The 16,999-nt window shown below is 42.1% G+C and overlaps 1 protein-coding gene across 1 annotated transcript in view; it reads right to left on the reverse strand.

Annotated features, from left to right (window-relative positions):
* The window catches only part of ATXN1 (ataxin 1), a 370,404-nt gene that overhangs the window by 319,733 nt on the left and 33,672 nt on the right, over positions 1 to 16,999 (reverse strand). The gene's annotated exons all lie outside the window — the stretch shown is intronic.

Consider the following 16,999-nt stretch of genomic DNA (forward strand, 5'->3'; position numbering starts at 1 on the left):
TGTAACCTGAAGTTTCAACTCTATTTCTAATTTCTTCTGAGAATTGAAATTCAGCTTGGGCTGGTCTCTCGTTTCCATTTAAAATTCACACACATTTGAAAGCCATCGGGTGCTTGCTTCCGCTCTGGATACATTCCCACATCTGCCCATGTTTTCTCCTCAGCAAGACCTATCCCTGCTTGGTTTCTTCGTTGAAACCCGCTGCGTTGGACTGCCTGCTGAGGCATGTGGCAGGGGAGGAGGTTTGGTCAGTTCGCTGCTGCAGGTGTTTCTCCCCCCAGGTCACACTGCATGCTGGACTCTGATCTTGCAGCTAGTTATTTTCTGTTAATGACTCCTGTGGGGCTGGAGGCATGAGTCTACCAATAAAATTCGAACATTATCATCATCCCATTATGTGACAGAGTATAGCTTCCCCACAATTTAATTTAGCTGTTTAAACAAGCACAAGCCTCACAGAATGTTTGTCCTCTGATTACTCTAGAGATGGTTCAGTGATACCAACTTCCTAAAAGAGATTCAAGGACAGCAGAATAAAACAATACAAAAAGCTCTATTGATTTCCAAATTCCAACCCGTGGGAGGTCACTTAACTGAGGAAAAAGTTACTTGTTTGTTTCTCTCCATGTAGGGCTGGTAACAACACACACACACACACAACACCACAAGTCCACTCCAACTGGCAGAGGGAACTGCAAGCACCTAATAGTTTCAGCTTCCTGTTTTGGAAGCATCTTTGTTGAACCAAGCCAAGTCCCCCCCTCACCATCCTCACTCCCATAGGTCCTAGATTCAAGAAAAATATATCTGGAATATCTGACAGCATTTATTTAGTTTAGGAAAAAGACGGATTCTTAGAAACAGCTCGTGTTTCCAGTTTAATTTTTCTAGTTAAAACAGTCCTTTTTCATGGTCATGACCATATCAAGCTGAGCTCTATCCAACCCCTATGTAACCCATTCTAAAGGAGTACAGGGGGTCCTGTTTCCCTCCAGGAGGATCACATGAGAACTGGGGATCCTTCTTACAGCTGCAAGGTAAAAGATTTCAGCCTGCATTTCATGCTTTCAGCACTGCAGCTGCAACCCCCATTTTGCAAAGTTCACTTCTTAGAAATACTGTGCAACAAACCCACCTCATCTCCTACTTTCAAGGTCTTCCCCAAAGAACGTGTGTTTGAGAATCTGCCTACATACAACTTAAAAATCATGGTCTGGTTTAACCTCTTTAAGAATACCTGCACCCTGTCATTTCCCAACTCTGATTTACTTTGCATGCTTTCTTCTGAGCGCTGCCTGCATGCCTACCATGATAAAGGGGTCTTCCCTAAGTGCAAAGGCAACCAAAGGTTGTTTACAGACAAACCAATCTGGGCAAGTAGATACAGTCTTCATTTTGTTCACTTGGTCTCTAACTCTAAAGAGCACTCAAAAGTGGCAAGAAAGCTAGACAAGGAAAAACACCCAGACGTTATATCACATAGCCTGGATCTGTGTATTTCTTATGCTCCCAAGAGACTGGTTCTGAAAACCTCAACAGAGCCTACGGGTTTACTTGCTTTCACTAGCATTTGTCTACAAAGAACTGTAAATACAGAGTGGCCACCTCCTTGTAGCTCCAAGGGAAGTTGTACTTAAGCAACTAGGAGATCCTCACTACATCAGCACTACTACTGGGAGCCTAAAAAGCCTAAAGAACTATTTATCCAGAGAAGAAACTAGACCTGCAGCCTGCTTGGATGTGTGAAGTTAAAAAATACAATGGCATAATATATGAAACTGAATGATGACAGCTTGATCAACACCCAGGCAGGAGGAACTCCATCAGGACTTTGAGGGGAAAACAAATGATAACACCTGAATCACCAACAGATCTCCTTTTACTAATGAAGTCCCACTGATGTCAGTTTGACATAGAGAAGGCAGAACTGTCTTGGCATCGAGTGCCAGAGACCCTACAGCATTCCTTCAAGTTTTCAATAAATTAGAAAACTCCAGCTACACAGCTGTCAACTTTTCTACAATTTACAGACCTCAGCATTTTTTAACAGAGGTGCTGACTCCTGCAGGGTAGATTTAAGGCCCATGATAAGAGACTTGCTTCTCTTACTTACATTTAGCAGATCCTTCAGAAGTCATCCCAGGCCTTCAGAAGTCCATGGACCACAAGTTAAATACTTTCCCAGGCACGAGTATATGCTTCATAGCCTGGAAAATGTAGCACAACTGGGCAGGCAGCCAGAGTCAGTCTTCAGACTTTTTTTTTTTTTTTGTGTGTGTGTGACTGGCATGACTTAAATACATCCCTTTTATTTATTTATATGAGATGCTCTTGTGACAGAATGGGGAGGATTTACAGAGACATGTTAAATATCTGCTCAGCTCTTCCCCATCATCTGTATCATGCTGGCATAGTGCCCTGCAGAAAGCACCAGAGCCTATCTGCTTGCATCCTTTGCTAGCAGTAGATTGCCAGTCAGTGCAGAACATACCCTAGGTATATTAGTGTGATCTTCATAGGTGATGCTCAGGGGGTGTTGTACTATGGTTCTATACATGAATCCTCGTGATGTCATGGATGCTACTGATTGATGTTTGAATTAGTGTATCAATATTTATGCCTATACATCAATATGAAATAGACAGATGTGTATAATACTTAAAGTACCTACTGCTTTAGGACAGTTATAAACAGATAAGTGACTGAAACAATTAATTTAAAGTTGACACACATCTCTTAGACTATTCACATTCACTTAAGGACCATGCTGTGAGAAGCAGTTATGCAGACTGAAGTGCATGCCCTCATTATTCTAGCTGGAGTCCAGTCTGCACTTGTGCTCACCCCAGTGCCCTGCAGAACTTCTTCGTTCTCCTGCTCCACAGGCACATATTGAAGCTATTTCCAAACTCTTTATTGCAGGGACTTGTGTGACAAGGGTCTGGGTGAGAAGGAAGGGACAGACAAACCAGGTTGTTCTACATTCCGCACAATACAGAACAGTATCTGTCCTTGGTTTTTTTTTCCCCCCTTCCAGATGCATAGAATAATTGCTGTGATGGAATTAAAATAAAAACATACCTATGAATGTCAAACAATGTGAACCATCACTGTTTTCCTTAAGTTACAAGATATTTGTGTGAGGCAAGAATCAGAAATAACAACATTTCAAACAGGAAAAAAAGTGATTCTACTGCTTGTAGACAACTTGTTTCCATCTTTGGATCCTGTTCATAGTAACCAGTCCCTTGAAGACTGAATAACTGGATTTCTCTGGACACCAGTCCCTGCATTCCACTGCTTTCCTTTGCCCTCTTATCAGAGCATTGTACCCTGGTACTCCCAAAGAACCTGCATGCTTTCTGTCTGAGCCATTTGCAGCACTCTTCTCACAAAGAGGACAGCCAGACAAAACATCTTTCTCTTTCCTTCTAGTAGGGCACGTTACTCAGCAATATCCTTTGGCTGAAGACAGCAGCCTTGCAGCCAAACACTGATTTATGTAAGACTTGGCTAATAGTTTGAAAATGCTTTTTCCTTAAAAAGTTCCCTAAAAAAGTGCACATCTGTTATATCTCTGCTCCTACCTGTTCAGTAGAATAATACCAAAATGCAAATTCTGTTCAGGAACTGAACGCGTTGCTCCTGTAGGCAGAGCCAGAGTCTTCTGGGGGGGAAAGATAGCTGCTCTACCCAAAGGGAAAGCAGTTCCTGGACAACACACTGGAGCACAGACTTCACACCCACATATGCCCCATACACACAGCTCAGCTGGAAGATTGGAAAAAGGCCCTCAGAAATACCCCTGACAACCCATGATGTAACAAGTCACATTTTCTAAAGCACCCAGTGAACTACTGCCAGCTTTTTTTGTTTGGTTGGTCATTTTAAGTGTTTGAGGATTAAGTCATTTGAGTTGGGCAAGCAAAGTACACTCACACATTTACTAATTACCCAGCTAATTTGTACCTTGTTCACAAACAAAAGCAGCTCTCTCCCGCTACAGGAATCTCTCATGCATTTAGAGATGAACACACAAGAGATAACCTGCTATTTCAGGACCACGAATCACAAAGTCTATCGCTTGGATGAAAAAAAGAGATCCCCAAGATCCTGCCCCCAGCATTGGCAGAGAATTCAAGGCTGCACTGAAAAACTGTTTCAGTCTCCCTGGTTTCTCCATTCAGAACCTGGTTCCTGAAGATTTGCCAATATAGAGCAATGCAACTAAACACAGTTGTTCCTGTTTAGTAAGCAGTGATCAGGTAATAGAAAGACTCTGTAAAACTGACAGAAGACTTAAGAGCTCTCTAAATGCCAAACATCCAGCCTGTATTACAATTTTTTCAGCTATGACTCCATGGCTACATCTGTAGCGTAGCCTGGAGTGATGCTCAGCTGTTGGATCTGTGCGTGTATGCTAGTCGTGATATGCTAAGATCCAGGCATATTCCAACCCTCCCATACACCCACATTTCATTTCTCAGGTAGAAAACTCTTGTGCACAGGTGGGAGAGAAGCCATGCTTGTCCCAGTTGCAGGCCATGCATCAGAGGACAATCCTTACAGTCTAGAAACGGATTTACAGAGGCCAGAGCCTTGACATCCAGTAAGATTTATGGTCACCAAATGCTTCCTTCAGCCTGGGATTCCTAAAATGCTGCACTAGTCCCTGAAAATATCACGACCAGCAGCACAGAAAGTGCTGAATAAGGAATACAGCATGACTGTAAAAGCAAAGAAGCTCCCAGGGCCAGGAGCAATGGGAGATATCACTTCCTACATGTGAAACAAGTAACAGCATGAGTCAGGAAGAGAGCAGTGAAGAAAGACATGCAAGATCAGGGGAATTCCTTCTTGAACAAAAGGAGAGAAAAGCAGCCCAGATGTGTGTGAACCCTGGAAGAAGCAAGCAGGGGAGGGGGAGAAAACTGGTTTCCCCAATCTCCTCCATAACCCCTCATAATTCCTAAAATAGTAGGGGCACTAAAGCAACTAAGAAAAAAATGCTATTTAACATAATCTGAAATTGTGCTGTACACATTTTTCTCTTTGTTTTCAATTTTGTAATTAAGTACTTCATTGTGTGCTATGCTAGAATCACAGCGTTTTCATTTTAAGCACAAACAGTGTTAAGAGCGACTCAAGCAAGCAGTGCCTCTAAATAGCAGAGTGCCATAGACAAACTCCTTGAGTGTTTAGAGGCACTAGGCTGTACTCCCCGTCTCACTGATGGTGTCAAGTGCACAGATACAGATAGGTTTTCCTCTGCTGGGTGTTAGCCAACACCCTCTTCTCCCCCCAGCCCTCCAGCAGGAATGAGACAGCTCCCAGCTTCCTATCATCACAGACACTTTGCCTGCTATCTAATTTTCAAGCAAACAAATCTAACTCTGCCCTCCTCTGGGTAAAGAACAGGGTGCAATGCACACATTAAATACCTTGTTTAAAATCAGATCCTTTGCCAAAGGGATGCTTCTTAATGACATTTTCTGTCAGACACCACCACCACAGATTGCGTCCTCTGTATCCTGGAAGAGACCAGCCACGAGGGAAACATTTGCCCCCAGTTTTTAGACAAGCAGCCTGTCTCTGTGCTATCAGTCTGCTCCAAGATAGTGATGGAAAGAGAAAAACCTCTAAGACTCTCCCACGCTGATTTTAATACACAGTATGCTAGCTGGTAGACTAGGCTTTTGTACCAGAAGAGATTAATCAGGATCTGCAGTAGCACAGACAAGGACGTGCATGTGTTCTGCTGCCTATAAATAGGCTCTCCACTTAACAAAAACACAACCCAAACAGCCAGCTGTTAACAACTAGACCACAGAGTCTAGGCAGCAATTGTTGTGCAACCTACTCATGCTTCAATTGGCAAATGATGTACAGATTAATGTTTGATGAGAGGTGATAATATTAACATGATCTCTGAAGAGGCAGGAGTGAAACATGCTAAAGCATGAAAACACACTTTGAACTAATGTTCAGTGGGGCTGAGAGCAAGGCTTTCCAAAAGTGGCCATTTTTTTTTCCTCACAGATACCACTGGCAGTTTTGGCAAGAACAGCAGGGACCAGCAAGGAGAGGAAGGCTACCTCCATGCCTAGGGGCTTGTCTATGCCCTTGAGTCTTACCTCTGTCACAGGTTTCCTAAGTGATGAGTTACCCAACTCCAAGCTAAAGATTCAGCAGTGCCCTACCTACAGGGGTATTCCAAGGATGAATGTATTGAAGACAGAACAAGCCAAACTCTTCTCCTAGCCCTAGATATGGTCATTGCAGAGCAGACTTGGGTCAGGGAACAGGAATGCAGACAACCGTTTGTGTTATGCTAAGCTCAGCTGAGTCTGCCAGTTTTAAAGGACCAGCCCAAGAAAGCCATACTGCAGGTACTCTGCAACAAAAAAAAATTTGATCAGGTCCTGGAAGAGCCAGTGCTTCTGGAAAACACTGTTTCTGCTTGATGCAGACTACTGCCAGGTCCACACCAGCAGTCCAGTACCTTTGTGCCATTCTAAGTCCTGAGTGTTGACCTGACTGTTTGCAAAACAGGCCAAGCTTGTTTGATTTCCCAATTTAAAAAAACAAACAAACAACAACAAAAAAACCACCCAAAAAACCACAGCAAACCATGCAACACAAAAAAACCCACCAACACCAAAAAACCCACAAACCATAAAACTTTCCTTCAGTGAAACATCTGAACTCTGTCTCAGGGTTGATTTCATTGAAGATTTGGTCCAAAAGGCTAAGCAAGGTTACCCCCACACCCCTGGGCTGCCATGTACCTTACATGATGGGGCCTCTCTGACTCAAATCACAGCCCTTCTGCCAAGACTGTGGCATGTCTTGTGCCCTGTGACAAACAGGTGGTTGACACTTGCTGACTTGATTTCAGTTCTGTGGTTAAGCTGGAGTTGAAGCTGCTGTTTCATCTAGTTTGTATCACCTGTGCCAGAATGCTTGCACCCCTGGCAGGCAAGTCTAGTTTTAAGTGTTTGAACCAGCTATACAGCAGAGGTCCTTCACCACATGAAACAACAGCTCTGATACCAGAACACCCATGTAAATAAAATGCAGCATAACCTTCCCAACTTCTTGCCTTTTTTTTTTCTAAATTAGGGTGGATAACAAGAAGGAAAGAAGATCTTCACAGCTCAATAATTAAAGCCCTGGGATATTTCCCATTATGCATGCCAATATGGCTTCCAGTCTCAGACCAGTCTTTGACTGCGACAACTTCCCAGGCTTCAGAAGCAAGACTCTGCTTTAAGTGAGCAAAAGCAGAATTATGCCGAGAATTCAGAAACAGCAACTATTACAGAAACAAAACAAAAAAACCATCCACGTCTGGAATGACCCAAGCAGCTTAAAACTCTCTTAAACAGGCACTGCTGAATTTAGCCATGGTAAATGCAAATTGTCACCATTCCTTCTCCACCTTGCTTTCAGACAGAGGTTACTGCTCCTATAAAAGCAGCAGCAAAATATTGTTCTTGTATGCAGTCTTCACAGGCAGCTTATGGCAAGATGTTGGCTGTATGCAAGAATGTAATGCTGTAAAAGATCACAGCAAAACCTGCCAGATCTTACCTGTCAGAGCTCTTAGAAAAAACTACTAAGGCCACACTTTGAAATTTATTCTAGCACTACTATTCTAAAAGCTGTCATAAACTTTATGAAGGACAGAGAGTGGTCACTCTCTCAACACCCAGCGTAGACAACCTCTAGCTAAGAGCAAATTGTGTTGTAAAGGTTTGCATAAAATGACAAGCTGCATTAAAAGCTTGAAATTCCTTTCAGAGGAAGCTAAATATAAGTCAATATATATCTTAGAAGAGCAGCACGGGGGCAGGGGAGGTAATTGATGGTTAAAGGCTAGAGGGCACTTTTTACTCCTTCTGGCTGTGAAGCTCTCACCTGGGAACTGTTTTTGACATCTAAAGATATTTTTCTTCCTCAGTGCTCGAGAGTGCATGTCAGATACCCATCAGTGCTAGAATAGGCACAGCGTGAAATACTTTGAGAAGCTGACATTATATCAATAAGCCATATGTTCTTCTTTAACGGCCACAATGGGAGTCCCTTGTAAACAACAGGAGAAATTACCATGGCTATTTAAAGGCTGAACATTTGCTTAATTTACTCTAAAGAGAAACATTACTAGTACGATTATGTTGGTCATATGTTAAGCTATATACAGCATTAAAGATCTATGGTGACAGGTATACAAACCAAATCACAGTCCCAAATGGACTGAAATCCATTTGCAGTCTTCCTTTACAGGAATGCAAGTTCCAGAGCTCATAACATGACTGAATGCTTTTATCAATGTATTTTTCGTCTTTATATGGTGATTACAGCTGAGGGTCCCCGCTCACAAATGCACAACAAAACATCATTTCCCCTCCCAATATCACCACCATGCATTGTTATAAATGCTCCAGGACAAACTGCTAAAACATTCCTGCAAGGCTTTATAGAAGTCATAAAGGCTGGATCTTCACAAGTCTTCGAACTGCACTGAAATCCCTCATTTTTAAACACGTTTTTGTATGTATATTTCAGTTTTCTTAAAGAAACCTATCTAAACAGAATAACCTGCAATTATGCTTTCCTTTTCCAATAACTCTAGCACTCCCGCTAATCAGGAAACTGCATATCCTGGATGCACTTGCCAAATTTAGACAGCTCTACAGTTTCACATTTTACATATCTATTCTCAGATAACTGCTGAAATAATATCCTTTAGTGACTAACTCACCAAATTCCACATGTTATCACCCTCGACAACAGCAGGCTCTCAGGCACATAACTTATTTTCTGTAATAATGAAGCTAGTCTAGAGTGGGAAAAATACACAAATGCACACTAGGAAAAAAAATAAAGTAACTCAACCAAACATCAGCCACACCAGTTTTAAAAGTGAGCAATCAGAATACAAGAGGCAAAATTTCGACTGTGTTTGCATTTTGCTTTTTCCATTTACTGCAGTAACAGACTGTTCTGTTGCACTCACACAGCTCTTCACCAGTTACGCTTGCAAAACCCAAAGTCATTTGCAGAGGGAAATCAGCAGAGCAGCTGTCAACAGAAGAGTAAACTTGATGGTCCCATTATCATTGTCCAAGCAAAATGTTGATTTAGAAACTCCAGCAACCTGGCAAGGCTTACCAAAGGATCTGCAAGCCCACTGCAAACTTCTATTGTAAGGTTTCACATCAGGATTTCACCTCTAATTGATCACACATGTCAGAGAAGCATGGGATTGTTGTATTCTGCATTCCTAAGAGATAACATCTCACACATAGAAGGTCGTACCTAGTCTAAGAATCAGTTAAATCTTCAGGAAGAGTGTTTGATCAGGAGTTAAGCAAGATGCAAGTCTCCTGCTGCCCCTTTACACAGGGGACATTTTCCATCCTAACACAAGACCAACCAGCTTCTTATGTCTCAGTGCCCACTGTTCTGGGCACCTGACAGAAACAGCCCAGGCTCTGCACTGTAATGCTTATTTCTAAAGCTGGTATTTCAAGCACTTACGGTTCCAGGGCATAGCTTAAAGAGCTCTTCTCTGATGAAATAATTTTTGTTGTTGTGTTTTAGACTGTTCCCCAGCACAATGCTGCTGACTTCTTTGAAAAAAGCATGAAGCTGTGTCCATGCTCATATGGTTGTACTGGTTTGTCATCCTTCCTTAGTAAATTAGAAAAAAGTCATCCATGAAGTGAGCTGGGGAAACAGCATCATCCGGTGCTCGCCTGTGTAATGTTGCAGCACACTGCTAAAAATAGCTGCTGCCTTCCACTCCAGAGATGGAGGCTTCCTGAGAACAAGGCATTTCTACACTCAGGGTATACACATGATACACAGCAGTCTGGTATATCACCACTTGTCCATATGCAAAGTGAGTAGATTTGTAATATTTCTCCAACCTAAAAGCTATGCCAGCCACGCAGCTAGTATGCTTCTAGTAAACACTCTTCAGCCACCTCCCCCAGCCACTTGAGCAGTTGTGTTTTAACTCCTGGGTTTTTTAATTCTATGTCCACAACTGCTGAAGCAGCATTATGTTTCTGCTAATCTTTTTTGAAATATAAGAAAGTGAAAAATGTTTCAGGAGAAATTTGGGAACCTCTTTGGATGGTTTGGAGAGTTTTTGGTTTGTTTGGGGTTTTTTTTTCCATTTTAAAGTGTATTTTGTTTAAATAGAAGCAAACAACAAGTTTTTGATCTCAGTTCTCACATACAAATCTGGACCATTCCCCATTTACACAGAAAAGTGGAATCAATCTATTTCTGAACAGCTCTAGGACTGAAAACACTCTCTGCATAGAAGAATAGCAGAGGACTTCAGGAATTGAGTGTGAACAACAGCTAAGAGGGAATATTTAGCTGATACTTAGACTGCATATCTACAATATTTGTTCCCACATACTACTTTACACCACAAGAATGTCTAAAACTCTTAGCAGGGCAACCTCAATTCTACACAGACTTATGCAAACAAAGTTACAGCCCCTGTCCCACAACAAAACAAAACAGATGAAACAGAAGTGCCTCTGGGCAAAGATAGGCAAAGCATGAAGGTCCCTCACTCTGAAGGGGGCAGAAGCTGGAGGGATGACAAAGGGACAGGACCCACTGAATCAAGGGATGGAAGAAGCGATCACAAAAGATTAAAATATAAATATACGACTAGGAACTAGTTACAGATAAAAGAGGCTAGGAGTCTGAAGGAAGTTGCAATTGAGCAGAGGAGCAAAGCTGTGGCACAGCTTCCTTAGAAACTCTGACAATTTTGCATTTAACATCTGCTAAAATGGTATTTGGTCACTGTGCAAAAAGTGTGTTTATGATCTGTTACTTACAGTAATGATGGACTGTGTTTGGCAATGCAGTATACCCCTTCCTCCACCATGTACCTAGGAGACTCAGGAGATGAGCAGTGCTGGCTTCATCTCATTGCATGGCCAGTCTCCCAGCAGCACAGAAGTGCCACCAGAAACAAGTAGCTCCTCACCTCATCTCTACTGCCTGCTCAGAGAGCACAAGAGGCTAGTGCTTTGCCTGTTCAAATTCAGGAAAACTGTTTGAAGAGCTTTGCTCAGCACAGCCAGCATTCTGTGAACAGCAGCAGAGCTCTAATTAACAGCACAGACTTCATCTCAGCAAACTGTTGTAAAAGAAATTTTAAAAGTACATGAATACTCCAAGTTTAATCCATAAGGCAAAGAGCTGAATCACAGACTCTGACAAGGCAGTCCCTGGAAAGCAGCTATATTGTATGCTCCATTTCTCATTCCAGGAGCATCCTAAGTCCAATGTGTAGCAGCTCTATATGCAGATAAGCTGAAAGAAGAATACCAGTTTCACCCATGAGGAAAGTTCAAATCTGGAGTCTAATTAACTTCACAAATCTCCCTTACCTCTAGCATGGGAAAGTTGCAGTCAAGTCAGGCAGTCTCTCTTTATTTCTGCCAGACATCTAGACTCCAGACAATGGCATTTCTCCTGAGCCCTTTCACAAAGCCCAGACTGCAATCAGGAACAAGCGAGGACACCAGCTGACCTGGGCTGGAGGGCCATCCACCATCCCGGGTCACTTCGGAGCCAGGTGGTGCTCTCTTGGGACAGCACTCTTCCAGGAGCAGAGCTGTCTTGTCCCGCAAAAGGAGCTCTAGCATCACTTCACAACAGAGTAAGGCTGATGCCTGGAATATTCCCAGTCTGCTCCAGCAACTAGAAGCACATGGGATCAGAGGCTTATTTCATTCCCTGTGGAGTAACTTGCTCCTAACTGCAGTCTTACCCCAGTGATGAGCAGAAGCTCAAGGTGGGGCTGTCTGTACACCCACACTTCCTTCTCCATTAGCACAGCATCTCACATAGCTTGAGAAAAGCCATGAAAGGCTTTCAAAACCATGAAAGGCCAGCCTGAATCCTTGTCCAAGAAAGCACTGTGAAAAAGCTGCTTTGAACACTGCAGCAAGAGAAAAACATACTAGCACACCCTGCTCTCAACTAAGTAGCACAGTACTCTTCCAGTCATAGTAACTAGTAGAATTAACTTGCTCTTACTGGAGAGGAAGGAAAACACTAAGTTTTGTCAAAAATTCCCATTTCCTACTTGTCAGACTTTCCTTAAACAACCCCATGTCCATGAGAAACTTGCAACCCCAAAGAGAGACTTAAGCACCCCTATTCCTAACACCAATTCCAGCAGGGATTTAGCACTATTCACTTGAATAGCAATCAGTCAGGGAGACTGAAACAATAACATATGTGAAACAGCTTGAGTCTTGAGGATGTGAACTATACAGAATTAGTTAACAGAATTTTTTTTTTAAACCCACACACTCACCATAACATTCATTTAGTAAATCTGAATAAGAACCATATTCAATAGCAACACAATCTGCATGTGAACATTCTGTGAAGAGAAAGACTAAATTCCATGAATCAATAATTTGTTTCAATTGTCTTCGTTCTGTTTACTATCTACACTATGCTTGATGAATCTCAACTTATTAACGTTGGACATCCTCTGGTTTAAATCTCTCTATAAGGCTCTGAGTGAACAAGGCCTGTGCTTACTTTGACTTCAAAGAGAATTAAGCATCTGCAGAAGTGTTTTCCAGACTGAGCTGCACTTTATTAGCTCTGCTGTCATAAGTTTAGAGAAGAAAAAAAAAATCACCACATCATCTCAATTTGAGACAAGAGACCCTTCATTTAATATATATAATATTTTGCAAAACAGTACTATTTATACAATGTTGGAATCATACGTATTGTTGTAGTTAAAACTAGCCTAATAGCTATGAAATATTTGTTATTACCATTACAACGTTGGCCTGTTGATTTTTAGTACTGACAGAGCTGCCTGAAATATCTACCGCTTACAACATTTGTTCTAGCTAAAGAGATTTGATAGAATTTGCTATTCAACTGCAACCACTTCCCACTCATAAAACTGATGCAAAGAAGGGAAAAAACAGCTAGTGGGATCCAAAGACATAAACACTTTTACTTATAACTCTGTAAAGAGAAATCCCTCTCTCTCCATATGGTTTTCTCTTGGCTCTTAATCATCTTTTCATTGGCTTCCAGCTGGCTGTCTCACTATCATCTAGCAGTATCACTAGCAAGACCAACTTGTTATGCCAAAGCCAGGCACAGAAAGATGAGAGCTGCAGAGTAGCACAATTGGATGCAGCAATCTTTACTAGGGGCAAATCTAGCATAAATGATGCATGGTGAGGTCACTTCACTTGCCTCAGCAGAGCAACCACTGCTGCATTCCCAAAACACAGCAGCAGGTCTGCATTTGCACTTTTTAGTAGTGGGAGTGAAGAAAGACTACTACAATTGAAGCTACAGGGAAATTCTGCAGGCAGAAGTGTAATTACCTGAGTGGAAGTTCTGGCAGAAAACCCAAACCTCTTTCTCTCCTTAAATAGAAACAAATGCTGTGCAGTCACCATGGAGAGATTACGTACAGCATTTGAATCACATGCAGCACTGAAATACAACACACACACAAAAGAGCCAGCCATGGAGCTGGTTTAGCGAAGCACAACCAACAGTCAGCTCTCCATTGACTACAGCCATCCAGTCAGTGGCTCCCCTTCTAGCCATCTTCCCCTTCTCAGTCTCACAAATATGAAGCTGCATGTCAAAACTCAGGCTCCACATTAAAGGCCAGCTCTGCAAGCTGTTTAGCCCATCCGGGAGGTACCCAGAGCCTGACACGGAGGAGGCAGAGATGGATGCCCTGACAAATTCATCCACTACCACCCAGGTAAGATTTCAAACTGGGAATAGAAGAAAGCCTCAAGGAAAGAAACATCATGCAGTGCCTGTCTGTGAAAGTCTACTTGGATTTAGCTAAGCAGCCGGTCTTTGAAGTGCAGCAATTCTTGCACAGTCTGTAGAGGCTTTGACTTCAGTTGCAGAAATTCTCAGTTTTGGTCCATGTCCAACATCTCTGGTTTCCAGTCACCTCATGCAGCCAAGCCCATCTCCTCATCTCTCTCCCTATTCCTTCCCCCTGCCCACTCCACAACCCAGCTCGTTTTCTGTCTTCTGCCCCCACCAACCTTCAAGACTCAACCCCAACCGCAGCACCCATCTCCTGGGGTGGATTTTTCCCCTCTACTCCATCACCCATGTCTCTAGCGGAGAGCTTCCTCCTCGGGACTGCAGCAGGACCCTAGGAGAGAGTCACCAGAGCACAGGGAAAATGGGCACTCTTTTCCCTCCTCAGGCACAGGCACAGCATGGGCTGCAGCCTTTCAGCATCCTTTTGGCCTCAAACTCTCCTCCAAACAGCTACTTGTGCTCACTAATAGTTAGGGCACTTCCTCTGCAGCCGCCCAACTATTCAGTCCTATTTTCAAAGGAAAATAGTGCTGCTCAGAGTCCCTGAAAAATCCACCCTGTCACTTTCTATTGTTTGAAGTCAGTAGGAATGTTGTCAGAATAAAAACGTCAGAAATTTGCCTCTCTCCTTCAAATCAGCCAAGCTTTGTTTTGTTAATAACTTCAGCCAGCCTCCGAGCCTTAAGAGAGTGCTTTTTATCTGCGTACATGTCAGACTGGTGATACTACATGGGAATCTTTCACTTACTGAGACCCGCAAAGTGTTGCTGTGTATCAGGAATGCCATTCCACGGGTAATCCTTTTCTCACCTCTCTGCAGTAGCTCACTAATCTAGGAGTATAAATCAGAGACAGCTGATAAGGTTGTAGGAACCAAGATGTCCTGTCTCCCATTCAGTTTTCCTAATCATCCCGCAAGCTTCAGATTTGGGAGTTTGGAAAACAACTCTCCTCATTTTAAAATACACATACGTTTCAATTTCCTCCACATAACACCACCAATTATAGAAACAGCTGTTTCTGATTTCGTAGTGATTTCTCCCCAGCATGCACATCCCTGTGACTGGCTTTTGTTCTCATTCTCACAAGACAAGACATAGAGACCTGCACTTTTTTCCCCTTCCCACCATTACTAGCCTTCTCACAGCTCCTCTTCCTCTCCAGTTTCAATGTTGTGCTTCACATAGACTCTGGTCCATGGGTTTTCTTAAAGGGAAATACCCAATATTTGTATTCATGATGAATTATTCTCTATTTTTCAAACAACACCACACATCCAGGTGCCTTGACTGTACTGAAACTTGCTCATTTTTAATTTTACAGATTGATGAAAAGCTGCTAAAATGAGAGGAAGATTTTTCTATTGTCAGTCAGCATCAGTGTGAGAGCAGTCTGCTTTTGAAAGCCTGTAGCTCCAAATTGTTCAAAAACATACTGTTCACCATGTCAATTTAATCGTGTGCGTAAGATATGAAAAGATCAGGCTCTAAGTGTACAAGTCACGTTGAGATCTGAGAAGGTTCTTTTCATAAATATGAATGAGGGCCAATTTCATGCCACTTGGTACATCCCATGTACTCTTATTTCTCCAAACTATCACTTGTCTTTTTTTTTTATGTGCCAATAAGCAATTTGTAAAGCATAAATCATAAAGCTTACCTGGGTTTTGATTAAATGTAAAATCATAGGCTGTAGCAGAATTTTCTTACTTTGATAACTGACATGGTTTCCATTTTACCACCTTATTTGTATTTGAAGGAACAAATAAAAATGACCTTTTTGCAAGGATTAAAATTTTACCTATTACTTATAAACAAGTTTTAGAACTGCACCATCCCAGCAAGTGTTTAATCAGAAATGCAAACAAGAAGCTCAGCCTGTACATCATGTTCTGCCATACATCAAGCAGCAATCACATTTCAGCATTATCACATACAACCTGCAAACATCTGCTAAAGAGAGAAAAAAAAAATAGAACAGCAGCAACAACAGAAAACCCACACACCAAAAGGTTATTTGACTGGCATTCTGTGTGAATTCAAACTGGACACAAGAATCAGGTCCCTGTTGATTAGGGGTGAAAAAAAGAACAAAATTTCTTGGAGGACACTTGTTTCTCAAGAGACAGTAGATGCACATTTGAGAGTTCCTTGCAGCTCTAGGATGCCAGCACAGGCAGGTACAGTCAGTCACACGCATGCACTCTGAGCTGGGTAGAGGCACTAGCTACAGTCTGGAAGCTGTACAATTACCTTGGAGCAGTGCTTTGCACAACCGAATAAGGCACGCTGGGGCAGGGAAGATCACTTTAGGCTCACTGCCATGCAAATGAGTTTATTCAGCTTTCCAACCAGACCAGCTGAAGGTTTGGACTGGAGACAAGAGGAACACACAGGGCTGCCTGTAGCCATCCATCCAGAGTGATCTCTTAGGCTGGAGTCACTCTGTCTCAGTGTTGGGGTTCATTTGATTCTGAAAGCGCACCAGCCTTACTACTTGAAAGACACATTAGTCATGTAAACATCTCTGTTTCATGTATATGGAAAATAAATTTGACAAGTTTTACAGAAAGTTTTCCACTACAAATCACAGTAAGGTCACAAGCTGACATTCACTTGTTACCAGGGTCTCAGGAAGTTAAAAAAAAAATAAATTCCTCATAGGTATTAATAATTACTTGGGGTTTTGGAATCTTTCGATTTCATGCAAAGAGTCTGTTTCATGTGAATATTTGTGAAAAAACAATTCATTTCTTCTAACTATAACAGCTGATGATCTCAGTACAAGTGACCCAAGGCAGGATCTTTAATTGACGGCACTGTCTTAACATTTCCCTACTATCTTCTATAACAACCTCTTGGAAGTATAAACCATGGCTGCTTTGTTTTTTTTTTAAATCTTCTACAGACATCTAAGGATGTGAACAGACTCAAACAGTAATCAAGAAATTGTACAGTGATCTCAAAGGACGCTTAAAACATTTTCCCTAGTCACAGCCTGATGACATTTCCTCTCATTTAAAAGTTTGCCTCACTGCTTGGAATTCCAGATTCAGGACTGATCTTTTCCAATGACTAATGGTGCTGAAAAATACTTAAGAAATCCAACCAGAGAC

This window comes from Buteo buteo, chromosome 20, assembly GCF_964188355.1.
Source record: "Buteo buteo chromosome 20, bButBut1.hap1.1, whole genome shotgun sequence".
Taxonomy (NCBI): domain Eukaryota; kingdom Metazoa; phylum Chordata; class Aves; order Accipitriformes; family Accipitridae; genus Buteo; species Buteo buteo.